The sequence below is a fragment of the Arachis duranensis genome, chromosome 5 (assembly GCF_000817695.3).
Source record: "Arachis duranensis cultivar V14167 chromosome 5, aradu.V14167.gnm2.J7QH, whole genome shotgun sequence".
NCBI lineage: Eukaryota > Viridiplantae > Streptophyta > Magnoliopsida > Fabales > Fabaceae > Arachis > Arachis duranensis.
In genome coordinates, this window is record NC_029776.3 from 49,478 (window position 1) to 56,946 (window position 7,469).

Sequence of the window (7,469 nt, forward strand, 5' to 3'; positions counted from 1 at the left end):
AAATTAGAAAATTAAATTTTAAGTTTAAAAAAATAAAAATAATTAAAATAAAAATTTAAAATACTAATTTTAAAAATTTTGGTATAAAATTAAGCCAACAGATGGAATCAGTCAAATCGGTCCCAAGGTGCAAAAGTATAATTAAAAGCTCAGCCTTCTCTCTCCCGTAGAATCCTAGCCCTCATTCCATTCTCGCTTTCAAATTCTTGTATCTTTCAATTTGTAACTCCGATTGACGAGTTGTCAGCAACCACGCATTCGTTTTGGAATTCTCTTCAAATTTATCGGAACAAAGTGGTAAAAATTTTGATATTTTTCATGCATCTAGCCTTCTTCTCTTTAGATTCAAAAATTTGAGGTTTTGGTATTGAGGAATTGAATAAATTTGATGGTTTAGGTAGACTCTAGTAGTAGGTAATCACTGAATTTTGTCCAAAACAATCGTGGATATGGTAAGAAATTATTAAACCTTTGTGAATTCTTACATTAGTGAACCTTATGTTAATTATAATGATATTGTATGAATTAGATTGAGTTTCATGTTGAATTGGAGTTCAAGTGGTGGTTTGGAATGAAATTATGGTGGTTGAGCTTGCAAAATTGACATTTGGAGACTTGGAGCTTGTGGAAGAGAGGATTTTTGGATGTTCTGAATTTAAGGAGGAATTGACCAAGGTATGGTTTTGACTTCTCGTAGTTAATATATAATATTACGTGAAAACTTATGTTAGTTAACCGTAGGATAAGTTGAATTATGTGAATGGTGCATGTTTAGTGGATATAGTGAATAAATGTTGAGTTTGATGTGAATTGTAGTTGGAAATTAGTAAATAGTGTTGATAAATTATATGTTGAGATGATGGTAGTGGGGTTGGTGTTGAATATAAATTGTATGTTGGGTTTGATAGTGAAGTGGTTGGAATTGATGCAATTATTGTATATATCTATATATGTGATGGAAATGATGTTGAATTGATGATGAAGCATTAGTATTTTGAGTGACTAAGTAATTGATGAGTAGTGGATTAGTGTTTGGTGAATTATGAGAATGCTTGAGATGGTATGGCAGATTTGGTTGGTTCGGATAAGAAAATTTGGAAAAAAAATTGAGGTTTTGGGTTTTGGTAAAAAAAACAATCTTTAACCAATTTTGACGCATTGTAAATTGGCCCTCAGACCCTTAAATTTGAGAAAATTTGTCTTAAATAAAAAATGGGTTCGAGTGGTTTATCACGTTTGAAAAAGGAATGAAAATCATTTTTAACGAAAAAGTTATGCGCATTTAAAGTTTGGGTTTAAAAACACAATTTTTCAAAAAAACCAAAATTTCTGGTATGCGTGCTTATACACACTGTTGTGTGCACGCACATACCAGAGCTTTGGTGAGACTTGTGTGTACGCACGAGGGGGTACGCATACGCACACCCTTGGGATTTCACAAGTTGTGCGTACATATACTATGATGCGTACACACACGAAGGAAAGCTCGTTTGGTGCGCGCGTACAGTACCATGCATACGCACGATTTTCTGTTTTACACTAAAATTCTGTTTTTAACTGTTTGACCTTCTTGACAAGCTTGTAAACTTCCGTAACCCCTTGTTTAAGGTACGATAGCTAGTTTTTAGATTTTAGAATAAGAGAAAACCTATTTAGGGAGTTAGTTTATATTGAAGAAAGATGTATTGAATGTAATAAGAGGAATAATAAAGACTGATGAAGAATTGAGATGATGATGACTAATTATGATTTATGTATGTTGAGGGTGATTATGATAATAAGAGGTAATGATGATTAATAATGTTATTGACTATGAATAAAGTGCAGTAAGAAGGAGAGTAAACTTGAAAATAAATTGAATCTAATTGAGATATATGTGAGTGGGTAAGATGCAGTGATATTGTCCACTTACTCTAGGTATAATTTGAGATTTCAGGTAAGATACAGTAGTATTGTCTACTTGCTCTGGGTATAATTTTAGATTTCAAGTAAGATGTAGTGGTGTTATCCACTTGTTCCGGTTATAATTGAATATTTTGGTTAAGATGTAGTGGCGTTGTTCACTTACTCCGGGTAAAAGTTTGAGATTAAGATGTAGTGGCGTTGTTCACTTACTCCGGGTAAAAGTTTGAGATGCCGAATAAAACGCAATATGTTGGTCACTGCGCGACAGTGAAACTGAAATTCAAAATGTAACAATTAGACTCTTCTTTTTTTATTAAAAGATCTTGTGGATCTTAATTTCTTTCTTAGAATTGAGACTGTTAGGCACTTAGATATACTTGTTTCTCTTAATCAAACAAAATACATTAAACTTTTCTATTAAATCTGGCAAGATTCAGTTCCTCTATCTATACATATGCTAAACTCTTTAAAACTAACAGTTGTTAGAAGTGTTTCCTTCAATGATCCAATTCTATTTTGATCCATCATTGGAGGTCTCCAATATGCTATTATAACACATCTTGACATATCATTTGGACAAATAAAATCAGTCAATTCATGTTCAATCTAGGATAAGTACATTGGTAGTACATTTGTTGGCAGTCAAGTGGGTACTCCATTACTTCGTAGGTATGTCAGAACTCGCATTACAATTTTATAAGACTAATAATCTTCACCTCCCTACTCTTTTAGATTTGGACTGGGATATTGATTTGGATGATCATCGATACGTGTAGGTTATTGCGTCTATTTTGGTCCAAATTTAGTTTTGTGGAAGTGTAGCAAACAATTCACTGTCAGTAGTAGAAGCTCAACAAAACATAATTATGCACACTGGATGCAGTATTTTCTAAGCTCATATAGATTTAAACATTTCTATCTGAACTTCTTTAGTCTTATCACACTCCATCCATTGTGTTTTGTGATAATATGTCTGTTGTATTCTTAGCCTATAATTCCATTATTTATGAGTGTACAAAACATTTTGAATTCAATCTTTAATTTGTACGTGATAGTGTCATAAAAAGTTTGGTGACTGAACAAGTCACAAACATCCTAAAAAAATCATTGTCAAACTTGATGGAAGCATGGAGTTAGTAAGTCAACTTGATGGAAGAGCCGTTAGGTTTAACTATCTATATTACTATAAATAACATTCAGAGTCTGTTCGAAAAGTTTTAAAAGTAACTTTTTTTATATTTTTGACTTATGAAAAGTAGTAGTATTAATGTCTGATACAATTTTCAAAATCAAATTGTAACTTTTTAAGAAGTTATTTAGGAGCTTATAGAAAAATTTAAAAAATGACTTCTTTCATAATACTATTACTTTTAATCACATTTCTATAAAATAAGTACTTTTAGAACTAAAAATCCAAACAAAAAAAATTTCATAAGCTACTTTTAATATAATCATTTATTGTTTAAGCTATTTTTCAAAAAAAAAAATTAATTAAACTATTTACCCAAACTGAACCTCAAGTGTATATATCAGTTAAGGATAATAACAACAGTTTACAATAATAGAATTGCTATACTTCTTTTTCTTCTCTTCTTTTTATGTTTTTTCTTTTTTTTTCCTCCAATAACTATATTTGTCATAGATTTGGTAGATAATTTTTTTTTAGCATTTAGCTAACATATTTTCTAAAAATACATGATAAATTTATTATTAGTAGAAGGTTTTAATTTTTTTTAATAAATACAAAATAAATACATTGAAAAATAAAATTTTTTATATTTTCGACCAAAAAAATTTTTAATTTGTAATTTTAGCATGTACTTTTAGGTTACAAGATAGACAAATTCCTTTTTTATACACATAATTTTTTATAATAATATATGATAAAAATCACATTTGACAACGATGAAGAGAAAAATTAAAAGCATTTATTCCATGTTGGGGGCTATTCATTTTCATTAATTATCTTTACCAAAAAATTTCATTAATTATTACTGGTCCATGCAGAAACTTTGCTTGTTATTGGACTTAGAGTGAAACCAAGGAAACAGACGTTGTTTGGCCCTTAAATGCTGAAGTGTTACGGGCAAAGTGAAGCTTACCGTTGTGGATGGACTTGTGGTGGCGTCAGTCAAAAAAAAGTTTTGTGGTGGTGGAAAATTAATTTAAGTTGTTCTTTTTTTTCTTTTTGTTGGGAGAAATTGTTTTATGTTTAATTGTTTATATATGTATCACTGAAATAAATCGTATTTTATCTTTTCGATAAATTGACATATCAAATAAAAGTGTAAGCCTTGTTATTATATTATTCTTTTGGTCCATGATAAAAGTGTACAATGGGTTATTGAGTTACAAAATGAACATTCCTATACTATCTAGAATAACCATTCGAGTATTAGTGATAATAAATATCTTCCCAAAAACTTAAACTAATTTTAGAATTCACCAAGGATCGAACTCTTGACCTTTCGGATTTAGTAATGATTATATCTCTAATACTCTCTAAACTTCTATTGTACGCATTGTATAAATATTCCATTGACTCCTCGTACTTTTCTTTTTTTTATTAGTCATAACTTTATTTAGTTAAAGAGAGAAGTAAGAAGAAATTAATAGCAAAATATAATAAAAATATGTTTATTAAAAATAGTTTTACAATGAATAATTTACCTGAAATGAAGATTTTTTAAAACTATTTTCTTGTAAATCCAAGTGCTCTGCGCGCAACATTAATTTCTTCTTGAACTGGAATGGGTGGTTATTAGAATGTGTCAATCTTCAAACTTGTTCTACCTTGGATTCTACAAGGCAATGACTTTGTGGTCGATATTTGTGGAAAATTCTTTCAGTTTGATGATCGTATTTCAACTATGTTAATAAGAAACAATGAGATCAATGGGCATGGGGCCTTAGACTTCATTGATAGATATTATTATTATTATATGATCCTATCATATTCCTGATTGGTTATTATATATTGGAACAAGTACTAATAATTATCACAAAAGTACCTCTTTTAGAAACTTAACTTGAAAAGAAAATGTGTATAAATAATTATATTTTTAATATGTTTTTTAAAGTAAGATTTTTTTTTAGATTTATATAAAATTTTGCATAGTTGATCTTTTTATTAGCATTATGCTAAAATTCTTTTTTCTTGGATTAATAAAGGTCAAATTTTAAATTTTTCGGTCATAAAAATTTTAATATAATATAATTAAATTACTTTTTTATTTAAATTGATAGTAAAAAATATATAAATAATTATATCTTTAACCATGACATATTGAAGGTGTGTGTTGAAAAATTTTCCGATTTTAATTAAAATGTTATATTATTAACATTTTTTGTTTTATATTTTTATTTTTTATTTAAATTAATATTAGTCAACTTCCTACCTTTTCTATTAAAAATGTTTCCTTTAACGTTATCTTTAACTAATTAATTAACTAATTATAGGCTTCTTATACTTTGATCAAATTGAATACGTAAGACAAGACATATTACGCTCCTCTATAAAAGCTTAATCGAATTGCAAATTTGTTCTAAAATAGTCGTGCAAGAAAAAGTTCATCATGGACTAAGTATATAGAACAACTATATGAATTATATATGTTACATATCTAACAGATTTGTATTCGATCAACGTATAATTAATACAAAGAAAAACTCATTAAATTTGTAAAATATGAAAAGTGAAAATAGAATCATTAGCTAAAAAATTATTGGTCACTTGAACTATATGGTGAACTATTTTGTAGCCAAGATGTAGCTAACATAGGAGAAAAATAAGAAAATTAACTAACCAAATATGCTCTCTATCTCTTTCCTATAAAATAATGAGTATATGAAACTGCAAATAGAATTGCTAACTATATGTTAACTAAAATGATAAAAACTACTATTTTGACTACTATTTTAGCTTTCAAAAGATTTAATTTTTGACAATGACATTTGGGAAAAAGAGGTGACGTCTTGTCTTTCAAAAATAATGTCAATTTGACAAAATGTACTAAATATAGGAAGATATATTCAAAAAATTAAAGGATTTTAAAAGTTAGATTTTGATAATTTAAATTTAATAATTTTACACTAAATAAAGTATTATTCTTATTATTTATTGATTTTTATGCAAATTTTAAAAAATAAAAAATTGAAAACAGATTTTAGAGATGAAATGTTTCCTAAATTTTTTAATTTTACCTTTTAAATAATTTTTCACAGGTTTCAACAAAAAATTAGATCAAATATATGCATTGGTTTGTCACTTACAGAAAAAGGATATATTTTCTGTCAAACTGAAATTATCTTTAAAAGATCACAATATTACTTTCTCTATGGCTATTTGATCAAGGTCAAATTTTTTAGGGTGAAAATTTTGACCAAGATTAACGAAGACCTATATACATACATCACTAAAAATAATAATGTGGGCAATAAAATTAAGAAAAATGTTTGGAAAGCAAAAACTTTCAGCCCAAAATTATCAAGAAGTTTTTATTTTAACTTCATTTATATCATTTTCATACATACACTTTTCAACCCACACTCTTATTATATATTGATTTGTCATTAATTAAATTATTTTCATACACTAATTATAATAAAAACTAATTGAATAATATCTTTTAATTGGCATTAATATTAATTTATTTTCTTTTTAAAGATTTCAATAAAACCTTGATTATTGTATAGAACTAAAATCAAGGTAGAGAAAATCGAGATTTTACGTGAAATACAAAAATAAATTAAGTATATAAAACATAAACTCTTAATAAGATTTAAATCGTAAAATTGTTAGACCTAGTACAAATTTCGTAAAATCGAATAACTCATTTAAAATCGTATCGAAATATTTTAAGAATTAAATTGAGATTTTAACTATTATATGACTAAAACCTTGATCACCGTATATCATTAGTTATTATAAGGATATTATTATGATTTTTTAATTACATATTAATAATAATATCTGTTATGTATTTAGTGTTATTTTAAGAAAATAATTTGATTGTTTTAATGAGAGATTTAATAAGTAATAACTTATATGCATTGAGTATTTTATTAGGAAAAGAATTAAATTTAATGACATCCTTGCACCTAATTTTTGTATGGAGAGAATTACCTATTCACCCCTCAACCAAAGATTTTAACAACTTTTAAACTCATAATGAAGAGGTTGTCCATTATCTGATTTCAAAGAGTATATATACAAATTATCACAAGCGTTATTATTAAGATATAGGTTTAAATTATTTTGATATTTTTTAATCAATATTTATATTTATTTATTTTAAATAATTCTATATGATCAATTAAAGTCTTATTTAAAAATTTGTTTAATATTTTTTCATGTTTTATTTTTTTTATGTCAATCAGTATGCAAAATTATGGGATGCATAGTAAAATGTGAAAAAATATTTTTAACATAACATCTATAATTTTACATTCATAACATTTATAATTTTATACATATAATAATTTTATAACATTCATAAATTCATATACATAAAAAAATGTTAAATACTTAAATTAATTTATTCAATTGATAATTTTACTACTCA